Genomic DNA, 14,949 nt, shown 5'->3' on the forward strand with positions numbered 1-14,949 from the left:
ATTCATGGGAATGCGGTCGGAAGACTGAGTGGAGTGCAACTGCTACAAGCTATATTAAGACCAAATCAATCAATCATAGCCATATAATGACAGATGGACTCTGTACAAACACTCAAAACAATACAGAGCCTCCAAACCAGGCTGCTCAGCACACAGCAACGAGTGGTCTGCACCACACTTCTTTTCACTTTCATCAATTTATAGCCTGAGTATATTAGCTATGATTTATGCCTTTGCCTGCCTTTAAAGGTCTGGATCTCATAATATATTACTTAGCATGCTCTGTTCCTGGTTCCTCAAACCACATAAACATTTTGCAGTAAGAAATGGTCATTGAGCAAAGTGTTATTTGAGTTTTTAGCATGCTAAATAAAGTACTCAGGGACGACGGGCAGCTGAATCAGTACATGCTGTGGGTCAGTATGTAACTCTGTGGTTGCGGTCGACAGAACGGCAGTCATTAAGAGGTTGAAATAATGGAATATTGTTTCTCCCCATTCTGCAGTTTCTTGTCAGAGATCCTATCGCACGTCTTTGAATGACTTCAGGACTTCCGGCCATTTTCATTTAGTGAATGCTACGTAATCGTAATGGTCCGGAAAAAAGTAGCAAGCCGGTCACACTCTGTTGTTTTTTTGTCACTGTTTATGTTTTAAGATGATGGATAGTTTAAGTTGGGAATAGAAAGTCTTTAACATTGTAATCACTCCTTTTTTTCTCTGCAATATGTGTACACAACAATCAGTGGATAAAATGTGGGTTACAAGTCCATTGTGCTAGATGTAGGAAAGAAATATAATTTTTTTAGGATCCAGATGGGCCACATTTGAACGGAATACAATGGGGAGTGGGCATTGCATCATAGACCAAATTGGATTTCACTAGCATCAGGGAGAAATGTAGTCTGAAAATGATCTAAATACTAAAATTATAGTAAAGCTAATAGAGCTAGATGTTTCAATCTCTTTAGTTGGAAACTCTTGACAGTAGCAGGTGTGGAGTGGTGAAAAGGAGGGTAAGGTACAGTGGGGGAAAAAGTATTTTGTCAGCCACCAGTTGTGTTAGTTCTCCCACTTAAAAGATGAGATGAGATGAGAGAGGCCTGTAATTATCATTATAGCTAAACTTCAACTATGAGAGACAGAATAATTTTTAAATGTAAAAAAAATAAACATTTATTTGTAACTTCTTTAAGAGGCTCCTCTGTCTTCCACTCGTCACCTGTATTAATGGCACCTGTTTGAACTCGTTATCAGTATAAAAGACACTGGTCCACAACCTCAAATAGTCAGACTCCAAACTCCACTAAGGCCAAGACCAAAGAGCTGTCAAAGGAACAAAATTGAAATTGTAGACCTGCACCAGGCCAGTCTGGGAAGACGGAATCTGCAATAGGGAAGCAGCTTGGTGTGAAGAAATCAACTGTGGGAGCAATTATTAGAAAATGGAAGACATACAAGACCACTGATAATCTCCCTCGATCTGGGGTTCCACACAAGATCAGATCATGTGGGGTCAAAATGATCACAAGAAAGGTGAGCAAAAATCCCAGAACCACACTAGTGAATGATCTGCAGAGAGCCGGGACCAATGTAACAAAGGCTACCATCAGTAACACACTACGCCGCCAAGAAATCAAAGCCAAACGTGTCCCCCTGGTTAAGCCAGTACACGGGCCCGTCTGAAGTTTGTTAGAGAGCATTTGGATGATCTAGAAGAGAATGTCAGATGAAACTAAAATATAACTTTTTGGTAAAAACTCAACTTGCAGTTTTTGGAGGAGAAAGAATGCTGAATTGCATCATACCTGCTATGAAGCCTGGGGGTGGAAACATCATGCTTTGGGGCTGTTTTTCTGCAAAGGGACCAGGACGACTGATCCGTGTAAAGGAAAGAATGAATGGGGCCATGTATTGTGAGATTTTGAGTAAAAACCTCCTTCCATCAGCAAGGGCATTGAAGATGAAATGTGGCTGGGTCTTTCAGCATGACAATTATCCCAAACACACCATCCGGGCAACGAAGGAGTGTCTTCGTAAGAAGCATTTCAAAGTTCTGGAGTGGCGTAGCCAGTCTCCAGATCTGAACCCCATAGAAAATCTTTGGAGGGAGTTAAAAATCTGTGTTGCCCAATGACAGCCCCAAAACATCACTGTTCTAGCGGAGATCTGCATGGAGGAATGGGCCAAACTACCAGCAACATTGTGTAAAAACCTTGTGACAACTTACAGAAAATGTTTGACCTTTGCCATTGCCAACAAAGGGTAAATGACAAATTATTGAGATTAACTTTTGTTATTGACAAAATACTTATTTTCCAGCATAATTTGCAAATAAAATCTTTAAAATTCAGACAATGTGATTTTACTAGATTTTTTTTCTCATTCTGTCTCTCAAAGTTGAAGTGTACCTATGATGAAAATTACAGGGCATTGGAGTCATCAGGTGGGCACCTTGGTTAATAGACGTTTCGTTGACTGAAGCCCACAATGTCTCCAGAAGGCTCAACGTTGTACCCAGCATCCCAGGTACACCCCCCTCAATGCCATACCCTCCATATCGCTGATAGGCTCTGCATGGCATCTGTCTGTCTCTACCTTGCTGCCCAGTTGGTGTCTTTACGCTTGATCCAGAGCCAGTTGCTGCTTTTTCGGCAACGCTCGACATAAACCTGATGGCCTGTTAGAGAGAGCAACCCTTTACCAAAATGCAGGAAAAAGTCATATTGTGAAATATTATTTCAATGTATAATATCTGTCTATTTTAATATATTTAAAAATGTAGGCTAATTTGTTCCTATGATAGCAAAGCTGAATTTTCATCATCATTACCCAGTCTTTAGTGTCACATGATCCTTCAGAAATCATTCTAATATGTTGATTTGCTGCTCAAGAAACATTTATGATTATTATCAATGTTGAGAACAGATGTGCTGCTTAATATTTTTGTGTGTAAACTGCTATATTTTTTCAGGATTCAAGAGTAGAATAGAATATTCAAAAGAACATTTAATCCTTCATGTTTTTAATGTCACTTTTGATTAATCAAATTTCTGTCACTATGTTATTCCCCTGGTTTCACAGAAAAGGCTTAAGCTAGTCCTAGACTAAAATGTTGTTTTAACTGGAAGAAACTTGCACTGATGTATCTTAAAATATGTCAGTGCTATTGTTTTGTCCCAAGATGCACGGCAGTAATGTTTTTTTTTCTAGCGCACGTTTATAAAAGTCCTAACTGAACAAATGCCTAATCCTAGCTTAGCCTAAACCCTGCTTGTGAAACCGGGCCTTAAAGTTTCGATTAGAAAGACTTTAACAATGTAATCAGTCTTTGTTTTTCTGGAATATATACACAATAATCAGCGGATTTAAATATTGGTTCATTGTGCTAGACATATTAAAGGGGGGATGAAACACTCAGTTTTAGTCAAGCGCCTGGAGGAGTATCGTGTGGGCGGAGCTAAAGAATGACAAGCGCGCAAAGCGGTGATGTCCTCAAGCGTGGAGAAACTCATGGCTATCGAGCTCATCTAATACAGATAATTATCCAGAATCATTCGGAGGCTGAAATAAATTGAAAAGGAGACACAGCAACAGCAGGACGTCCGTCTCTGTGGTATGTACTGTATTTAGTGGCCTGTCAACATTTGTGTGTCTTTACTCGCAGTTTATGAGGACTTGATTCGGTTTATGGACTAATGACTATTGTATGCGACTAAACCTTAGCAGTAGCAAGCAAAACGGTTTTGCATGTCAGACTAGTGTAACGTTATACAGAGAACAACAATAGAGTCCGTTAGCGCATTTGAATGACGAAGCATGCGATCGTGTCATTTAACGTTACTGATGTTTACTCACGCGACGATAAGCAACAGCACAGACATTTGAAGCAGTTTTACTCACCGGCTGCTTCCAAAGCAGGACCGAACCTTTATCGCTGGGACCGCTCCGTCAAAAACACACTTCTTTGGTATGATTTGGTAAAGTCCTGACAGCAGTGAACGGTGGAGATCCACTTTTGCGACGCGACTGAAGCGATGTTGTGAAGCCCGTCATTTCTGCGTTCAAAACGGGTCAAATGCAGCGCTGCCTTCCCGGAATGCTGTGCTGAAGCGTTGAAGTCACCCATAGGAATAAAGTGGAGCGCGGCGCCTGGATCGACTGGATCTGCACCTGAGAGCAGTGTTTATGGGCGTGCATTTCCTCTCTCGCTCTAGTCACGCGCGCGCGCACCCTACCGGGAGAAGAGCCCGTACGGCCCATACAAGGACCTTCCGATCTATTAACGTCAAACCGACCCATACTCGAAAAAAACTCTCAGAAACTTGTGAGAAACTGGAATTAGTATTTTTAACACAAAAACTCCAACAAATGTCCAACATTAGTTTTTGAAACTTTGTCTATGTTTAGGATGGGAATCCAAGTCTTTAACAGTTTAAAAAGCTCAGTATGCATGAAACAGCATTTCACCCCCCTTTAAAGAAGTAGATGCATCATTGAACAAATTGGATTTCAATAGCATCAGAGATAATACTAGTTTTAATGTGATTTGAATACATAAAAACCTCCTCTTATTATAGCCTGATTAACAAGTAGACTTGCAGTATATGCTCAGAATAATGTGGTCTTATTGAGTTACATTCAAACAGCTATGAGATCTTGCTGATGTTAGCCAAGCTTAACAGCTGACTAATTCTGAGAAGTAAAATATCGTTCAAATTCATTTATGTAATTTGCAAAGACACATTAATGTTTATGGAATTATCAGCGCAGCCAACTATTACCGAATGAAAATGCTAATGGCTACCAAAACCTTTTTTCTCCCACTCTCACACACACACGTTCAGTTGTGACTGATGAATATTACTCCATCAAGCAGAATGAAACAACGCCAAGCGACTGAGCCAATCAATCTGTCGGTTAGAATGATCAAGACTGTTTATATGACACTGCAATGGACAAATACAGCCAGTAAGACACAGTTTACACCCATAAACAGCTGTTTTGCATCAGGTACGTGGTTTAGTCGGCTGTTAAGGGCGTCTTAAATGACCCCAATCAGAGAATGACAGAAAATTTGCCCCAAAAAGCCGCTCTTGGTTATTGAAACCTCAATTTTTAACTCCTACGTTTTCCGTGAAGCTTTACAGTGCGCGCCGTGTTTTGCAGGAAGGATGAAAGCGAGCGATTCCAAGGAAAATACCAAACAAGCTTTCAAGTGTGAGTCAAAAATGGAAAAAAGTTGTAGAGACAGCAAAGGCGATTTTTTAAAGCCCACCCAGTCCATACTCTTACATTCATCCTTTTAGGACTCATTCAGTGATGGCTAATTGGGTATTAATGTGCCAAAAAAATCTAAACGAAATAACACGGGACTTGCCAAGAAAATCTAAGAGGAACACGTCTCGAGATTCAGGATGGAGAGCCGCACTGGAGCTGGCAGGAGATTTATGACATGTTAACGCGGTCGACGACAGGGCAGTCCGCGCCAAGGCATCCCGCTGCGTGTGCATTAAGGAGCCGGGTCTCTTAAACACGCTGATCAAAATATTAACGCTAAAAGTAAACACAGGCTCTTTATCTGACAGTGATTTACATTACAAAGACTTTAATCCAAGAGCAAGCAGTGCTTCTCTCATTAGTCGCAAACTTTACCTCACACTTCTCTACTACGCACACAGGTGGATGCACTACTCTTGGTGACTGTTGTGTTTATGTTATCTTTTCATAAGCTCCGCTTGAAATTTGTCAAACTGCATCATTGTTTAACTATGTGCCAGTCAAACGCAGGCGTGCCAGATGGTTGCCTCTCCCCCAAACTTGCCCTCGGCGGTTTAAGTCATACCGAATTTCAAGAGTGAAGTTGGGTCCATTGACTTGCTTTTTCACTCTCTTTTTTCATTTGCTTCTGCCAGGGTCTCCCCATAGAAAGGTGTAACAGTATTCACCAAAGCTGACAGGACAGCTAATCTAAAATGGACAGATGGAAAAAAAGCACTCTCAAGTAGATGCACATAAGTTATGATGGTTAAAAAAAGCATAATTGCTGAATTGTTTAACATAGCATTTTCGCATAGGGGTCAGAGTTATGGAAACTGTTAATGACATATTGCACTGAAACTGAGACCATGGAAAAGTCAGAGAAATTTGTCACCATTTCATTAAGGAACATAGAAGACCTACCGCAGATGCATGTCGTTTCTGAAAGGTCATTTTTATGTTACAATATGTTCCACGAGAAGGTGTTAACCTAAGAATTAAAGCATAGATGTTAATGGGTGTGTTTACATGCACGTTCTTAAGTCGATTATTCCTAATAAGCCAACAATGAACATGATCATGTAAACGCAGTAACCCGTTTTCTTTTATCGGAGTAAGGTCATAAACGGGATAAGCATAAACCGTTCGGGACAGGTAGTTTTTTGCCTCTTAGCCCGATTTTGCACGGCATATAAAGCATTAACCTGCTTTCTGTCGGCTTATTGAAGTGCGCATGTGTGATAGGTGACAAAAACGCAAACTTAGAGCAGATTTAAACGCATCCAGACAGAGCGAGCTAGCGTTTTGCATGAAATAATGACATATCACAAATGCACTCTTTTAAGACCAAGAAAATTGTAAAGATGTGTTCTCGTCTCATGCAGCAGAAGTAGAAGAGGTTCAGTCAAAACGCTGCATTTGTAACTGCATGAGGGATAATATGAGCCGTAAATCTCCCGCTGACACAGTACGCTTCATTTAACTTCACAACTGATACGGACGTTATTATTTTTGACGTCACTACAAGGAAATAACCCGGTTTATTAATAAAGTAATCTAAACGCGGGTTACTTGTGTTGTCAGTTTACTGGTTTGTATGTAAATGGGGAAAACTGGTTATTTCAATAAGCTGATATTATCAGCTTACTGGTGTACATATAAACGCACTCATTTTTTGGAAGGGATTGCAGGAATACAAGAGGGAAGTCCAACTGACATAAAAAGTCTGCACCTGGAATGGATGCAGTTTTACAGAAAGGCATTTTTCCAGATGAGGGTAGGAGTCAAGAATGTGTTAATGTGTTTAAGACAATCAACTAAAGATTAAGCCTAATAGCAATTGCAGATCTTTGTTTTGACAAGTGGAAAAAAAGCACCCAAAATAATATTTACAGCAGATGAGTATCTTTTTACTAGAAGGGGGGTGAGCTTAGAATCAATTTAGCTAGATAATTTTTTTTTTGTTTGAGTGGGTCTTTCAACTTGTGCTAGTCCAAATGTTACAAATGAGGTCTTCACTGATCCATTTTCAGGGTGTGCTGGCTGCGAACACGCACCGTGGCTGGATGTCATGAGTGAAGGTCCAGATGGTCCTATCAGTGTCTCTGCTTCAAATCTAAACAGGTTGACATTTTGCAGGTGCTGGAAAACACTGGGATCAAGCGCAACTTCCTCCACGGTTTATAAAAGGAGACAAAGGTCAAGGCCTCCCAACACTATGTCTGATCAGTCCCATCATTCTCTGTACGTTCTCTGAGCGCGGCGTGATACTGAGGACCCGGTGCTTGATAATGTGCAGTTGCAGCGAGAGACCGTGATTGATCATTGACTTGAAAGGGCTTTTGTATATAATTCCACTCCCCACTTCAACATGGCCGGGTGTTTTTTTTTTTCGCTCTCAAGAGAAGGCAGTGCCTTGCAGTAAGAAAAAAGAGAGAATAATCAGTACAAAAACAAACCAAGAAAAGAGAAATATTACAGAACAAAAGAAGAAACAGACATGAATGTATAAATATTACAAAATATAACAAATAACAAAACAAATATTATGAAATATCAGATCAAATAGTGTGAGTATCAGATTTTCGATCAAAAATCTCAACAGCAGCATAAACAGTAAAATTGTGAAATATAGTATAAGAATTTAAAATAACTATTTTCAATTATAATATATTTAAAAATGTAATTTATTCCTGTGATGGTAAAGCTGAATTTTCAGTATCATTACTTCACTCACATGATACTTTTTAAAAATTCTTATTAAGGTTAAAAACTGTTATGCTGCTTAATATTTTTGCGGAAAATATAATACATTTTCTTTTTTCAGGATTATTAGATGAACAGAATCTTCAAAAGAACCGCTTTTATTTTAAACATAATTTTTTGTTTCATATACACTCACTTTTGATATATATATATATATATATATATATATATATATATATATATATATATATATATATATATATATATATATATGTATATATATATATATATATATATATATATATATATATATATATATATATATATATATATATATATATATATATATATATATATATATATACACACACACAGACACATATCCATTTATATATATTATATAGCCTATATAACTGTTGCTGCTTAATATTTTTGCGGAAAATATAATACATTTTCTTTTTTCAGGATTATTTGATGAACAGAATCTTCAAAAGAACTGCTTATGTTCACCCAGGCTGCATTTATTTAATAAAAAATACAGTAAAAACTGTACCGTAATATTGTGAAATATTATTACCATATGAAATCTTTTTTCTATTTTAATACATTTAAAAACGTTATTTATTTCTGTGATGAATTTTCTGCTCACAAAACATTATTATTATTATTATCAATGTTGAAAACGGCAAATGTAAAGCAGAAAATACTCTTTTCAACATTATAAAAATGTTTTTTGCTAATAAGGCTTCAATCCTGAAAATTATCTTTACATCAACTGAAAGCGGACCATGAATTTATTAGAACTAAAAGAAAGCCAAATACAGAGAAGGGACTTTGCCTCCTCGCTCCTAAAGTCCCCCATACAGCAGTGATGTAGCTCCTCCTTTAAAGGTACAGAGGTGAAGTAACAGCAATTGCATGCGCTGGAGTGCTGAAAGGCTCAACCTCTGCGCCCTTCTTCTGTCACGCTGAAATTAATAACCGTTGATTTGTATTTAATGCTCAATTTCCTCTCTATTATTACAGGCAGTGTAGCGATGGGCTTGGTTTGAGACAGAGTTCACATGACAGGCTTTCTCTTTTTCTCTCTCTCTCTTTCTTTCTCCTACTCTCGCTCCTCTTTCTGCATAATGCCAAATGGCTTGCACAAATGTTGCATGCATGTCAAACAACATCTCATTACGGAGTCACTTTTGGGGCTGTTAGTGCGTGCATGGAAAAATGGGAGAGTGTGTTTTGGGTTTAGTGTTCAAACTTTAAAACAGGAATGAAATATGTCCCTTACACTGCTCAAAATACACTTATGACGTTCGGTTGAGAGAAGTGTGAATATTTTGGATGATATCTTAGGCTCTGGGCCCACCGTGGAGGGGAAGTCGTGGGCATTGTGTCTCAGGTCAACAAAACAAAGAGAATCATTACAAAACGGACCGAAATACAAAGCGACGCTGTTTTATGGAGATAAATGCCCTAATTTTTCTTCAGATGTTCTCAGAGTTAATGTTTATTCAAATTGGATGAAACATCACACCTCAAACTATTAAAGGGCCATTCAAGTTTTGCTCTGCATCATATACTTTAGCTGGATTTTTATGGTGTCATTTGTCAAACTTCGTACCTTTCAGTAACACATTTGTCAAAATTTATCAAAGTCAAACTGGAAAAAAAATTCCAAACACATGAAGTTTCACTACTCGCTCTAAAGAAAACAGGGAGAAATGACACATTGTTTAATCAGGCGTAACATATTGAAGTGGTGTTGACTGTGATACAGTATTACAAAAATCACTGACAATTTGGAAAGCCCCGGCTGTCTTAGATTCAATTTTTTTTTGTTTTAGCCAAGTAGCAAACCACATTTGATTTTCTGGAATAAATCATCTTTAATTACTATCTTGTCTTACTACCGGTTTAGCATTCATAAAATTATTTACAAGTTTGTGAGCATTTTATTCTCTGAGTAATCAGTGACTCTGGGCTTTTTGAAACAAGTCAAGCATGAGGAACCAGTCTGATTAATAGTCACTATTTTAAACTACAAAAGGGTTAAGTGATGAGCTGCCATCATTTGCCATTGCGTAAGGCACGTAACCTGTGGTTGCAAAAAATAAGTATACACCAAGTTCATTTTATTAAGTATCCGTAGGTAACTTATAGTAAGTAAACTAATATGAATGTACTACTAAAAGTATACTTTCAATATTACTTAGGGCCAAATTAGCCCACTTTGGGTGTGTAAAAGTACACTTTTAAGTCTACATTTAGTGTATCGTAACGTACACAACTAGTTAACAAGTTTTTAATTTGTACTAAAACTATACTGCAAATGAACTTAATAGGTTTACTAGTCAAATACACTTTGGTAACACTTTATTTTACAGTGTCCGTTAGATGTTACAATTACTTATGCAACCCCTCCTGTTTGAACCGCCCACTCCAAGCCGGGACTCGAACCCGGGTCTGCCAGCATGAAAGTTGGACGCTCTAATAAGGAGGCTAAAGGCTGCAACCTCTAGTGTCAGTCGCTAGAGCATCTCTTGAGGTCAGAGGAGTGAGGTTTACTTGCACAGCAACTACTAGCTGGCCTCTGTTACACTTACTATAGCAATAGCAGTAAATTATGCACAATTACATGCAAATAACCCTCAACCAAATCCTAATGCTACCCTAGCTTTAAAATAAGTAGCCTACATGTAGTGAATCAATATTACTCAGTACTTAAATATATAATTACACTGTAACAATGACACCTTAAAAAATAGTGTAATGACATTTTTTTTAGTTTATGAAAGTATACTTTGAAGTACATAAACAGGACAGGTGACGGGTATAATATACATATACATAGACGTAAAATGTAAAAACATAAATATCTTGAAAACAGTAGCAAGTAGTATCAAGTGTTTTGTCAAATTTGAATTCAGCACATCAAAATAAATTTGGGGTTGGGTGTACCAGAATATATTTTCATGCTTGATTACATATTTTTCATCATCACAGCACCTCTTTCCCTAGTCTGGGTCAAACACAGCAATTATGATGAAGCCCCTCCTTGCGAAATATGAAATGTGCTGTGATTGGTTAGCTGGCCCAGTGTGTCGTTGGCAACGCTTAGTGTGTTCTGGAAATGTCCCTCCCCTCCATAACTGCGAGTTCTGTTCTAGTGTAAATGTTAATAATGGTGTCGATTTCAAACCAATTCAAGCCTGATTTAGACCCTGACAATGTTAACAAACAAGAGGATCATCCAGAACAGATTTCATGCATTTCACAGGATGTTTCCGAGAGGTGTGTTTGTAGTAATTTTCTTATACATCATAGATACGATGTTATACACCGTTTAATCATGATTTGTTGGAAAACTAAGGAAATATAAACAGTAATCGATTACAAAACCATGGTTCATTTTCCTAAGGAGCGGTGAACTGCCATACAAAAGCGAGAGCATACAAAAGCTACAGAAAAAGAGCTTTTCTGCATAAAGTGTGCAGCGCACAGTTGGGTTTTAATGCTGTGTTTAAAATAAATTAACCACTTTAAGGTTGTCAGCCCTAGGAAGGTCGAACAAATGATTTTGGAAACAGGGTGGGAAAAAACAGTGTTTCTTTGACAACACTGTCCTCTATAATGCAGCACAACAAGACTTCATTCTCTTTTTTTTGCGTATTCCATGGGCGGGAATTATTTAAATGAGTAACAATTTGTCTTCATAAGATCCGGAAAAATCGTGTTGAAGTCCAAACGAAGCGTTTGTTGTAGTTCTTGGAAAATCGGTTCAGTTAAATAAAATCTTTTTTATGCCCAAAAAGCAACATTACACATTAACTAAAGTTGGTAAAGCAGAAAAGCTTAATAGGACCCCTTTAAACTAAATTAGCCGGACCATGTCAAAAAAAACAAAAAAAAACAAGGACAGTTACTTGCTGTTTAAACACATATCTTCACACTTAGATCACACCCTAAATTTCAAGCTATTGTAAGTAAGCCACAAGTGTGAAAAGACATATTTTACGCATCAGTCATCTTTTTGTAGCACACTGCAAGCACTGATTAACATTATGAATGGCATCAACTGAAGTGGCAAATGATATAAGAGTTGCCATTCAAAGGCCTCAGTGTCTGATGCTTTCCTTTCTCTCAGCCTCCAAAACCCAAATGCCCTTTTCCTCAACTCCTGCCCTGACTTTAACAGCATAATTAAATTCTCCTCTAGTGCATTCCCGTTCATTTTTCCCATACTTTCTTTTTATCCCCTGTACCTGTTAACACCTGACACATTACGGCAATTCCCAACTGTCACTATTATTCTCTCATCTTGTAACCTCGCCGTTTTAATTACGCCACAAACAAATGGTTTGTTTGTCTTTCATTAACATCAGATCAGTCATCTGGCCATGGTTTGCACTGAGGTACTAAAGCATGTTCCATCTTATCCTTTCCTGTTTGAGGAAATTTCTTTGTGGCATTCCAGAGTGAAAGGCCCTAGGACGCAGATTGGGACTTTTCATTATTCCTCTTGTCAGGTTCCCCACCTGTGGCAGTCACAACACATTCTATCCTCCCTCCATCTCCCTGACAAAACGCTCCCTCTTGTTTTGACAGATGATCCTCAAAACAGCTGCTGTGAGCGAATGAGTTAACATCAGCGGGGAAGAAAAACAGACAAGCAAAAGCCATCTCATAAAGACTGTTGAAAAACTGACTGGCACAGTTATAGCATAATCCATTAAGAGCTCCAAAACAAAGGGTGATGCAAGTCAGTTTGTCAACGAGTGTCTAAATGGCTTGTTGTGAACAGTGATGTAATTGTATAAGCTGCAGAGTATGTGTGAGTGATAGACCTATGCCTTGACTTGTAGCTCAGGAAAAGCAGCTTGGATTGAGAAATACATAATTAATTGCGTACAAAAAACAAAAGTAATGGAAATCAGTGTCAAACACTATATGGTAATGAAATTAACGCAAATTATGTATACACTGTACACCTGAATACTTTGGAAAAACTTAAGTTAAGACATTTAAAGTTTAAGTAAGCAGAACGTGCAGATTTTTATTTTGTACTCGTACATTTTAATTGCCCTTAACTTTAAATATTTGAGTAAGCTAATTCATACATTTAACTTAAAATGATCAACTTAAATATTTTTTGGGCTAGCTAATTCAATGAATGCTATCTTGCTAATTGGTAACACAAAGCTTTGATAGCATTAGCATAGCACTTGTTGAATAAGTACAGCAATATAAAACATTTAACTTACTGTAAATCTGTTCTCAAACTAAGCTTATGCTCCACTCATCATAACGATGTTTAATTTGAGTTGGTTCAACTTAAACAAATTTGTTATTTTGAGAGTTAGGGTTGATGTTGAGGAACTACTTTAGTCAAGCTAAAAGTTATTTAATCATTTTAGATAATTGAAATCTGAAATAAAATGTAAAAAAAATATATAACATGAAGAACTTAAACTTATTTTTTTTTTAAATTCATATCCATCAAATAATTTTGTATTGTGTTTGGAATCAAAGCAATAGTTAATGGCACAAAACAAAACACACAATAAGCATAAGCATAATATGCACAATAAGAGTAACAAGGATAAATTTACAGTACATAAACAACAACAAAAAATATATCAAAACAGTGTGATAAAGGGAAGCATCTGTTCAATTAAATGTCTACGAGAGGGCAGTTCCTAAATGAGATTACCTTGACTCAAATTGATAAGTAGGCAGATATATATGAGTATATGTATATAATATGAGTTGTTTAAATAAGTTTATAAAAAATATTGGGTTAGTTTGACAACATGAATTAAATATAGTTGTGCTGAATTTTTCATTTTTTCATTTTACAGTGCATTTCTAAATGAACTGTTTCATGAATTTGATTTCCTCAAAGCTTTAAATGAGAGAAAGTGGACATTTTAGGAGTGCTTGTGACTGATGCTTCAGCTTGCTCCAGTTGCAAAACTGCATGCAATGGAATAACAAAAAACAGCAATGTAGCAGATTTATGCTATACCACCACTCATTGGGAAAAAGTAGCGAGTTACTGGAAAAGCTAAGCTATTTTAAAAAGAGCTGAGCTATTGTCACATTACTGAAAACGAGTAGTGAAGTTAGCAGGATTGCTACATTTAGTTAGTTACTCCCCGACGTCGGTGGTGTGTGCACTGTGAACTGTATGATGACTCTAATTGCAGGGATATTGCAATTGTACAAGACATCTGGAGAGGGCATTATGCAACAAATCTGCTTCCTGCCCAAGAGTACAGGAGATTTCCTAAATTGAAGCATATACTTGACAGGATATCATGCAGCAAATGACAGCACTTTCCTAAATGATGTGTTCCATTACATAGTGATGGGGCTAAACGACTATTGGCAAATAAAAGTGTCGTGTGAGAGTTATTTTAGAAACTGCACTAATAGCTGTTCTTGCCTTTGATAGCTGTTGGGCAAATGCCAATGTCGTTTCAAGTCTCTTGAGTTTCTAAAATTTGATGATTAGTTTCCTTTTACACAACCTATGTCATAACCTGCTTGTGTCAGATTAAGGTTAACCAGGAAATGGAATAAATAGTACAGGAACTTTCTGTTTAAGGTGCACTCAGTATTTCGTCCTCCTTGCAGCATTTATGAAGAAATTGTTATTATATTTGAAAAACATTCTGAAACACACTAAAATGAGATAATGACTCAGTACTGCATTACTGGCCAAATAAAAGCTACTACTGTGACTACTTTTATTTTACATGAGAATAGTCACCACATGAGGGCGGCCATTTTGAAATCACATGACCAGGCAAATACTAAATGTATTTTGAGACATTTATTAAAAAAGTGCATTGGTAACTGAAACCGCATTAGTACAATACTGTAAACATGTCTCTGTGTCAGAAGCCTAAAACGATTACCACTGCAACAAAGTATTACTGACCGCACCTTTAAATGTAATAAAAAAGTATGCTAAATGCAATAACAT

General features: G+C 37.3%; 1 long non-coding RNA gene across 1 annotated transcript in view; it reads right to left on the minus strand.

Moving 5' to 3' along the window:
- Positions 1 to 4,588: 4,588 nt before the first annotated feature.
- Positions 4,589 to 14,949, minus strand: part of LOC137057790 (uncharacterized) — a 70,513-nt gene continuing 60,152 nt past the window's right edge. The window contains exon 5 of the long non-coding RNA XR_010900502.1: positions 4,589 to 7,673. This is a non-coding gene — a long non-coding RNA (uncharacterized lncRNA). The remainder of the gene's footprint in view (positions 7,674 to 14,949) is intronic.

This window comes from Pseudorasbora parva, chromosome 22, assembly GCF_024679245.1.
Source record: "Pseudorasbora parva isolate DD20220531a chromosome 22, ASM2467924v1, whole genome shotgun sequence".
NCBI lineage: Eukaryota > Metazoa > Chordata > Actinopteri > Cypriniformes > Gobionidae > Pseudorasbora > Pseudorasbora parva.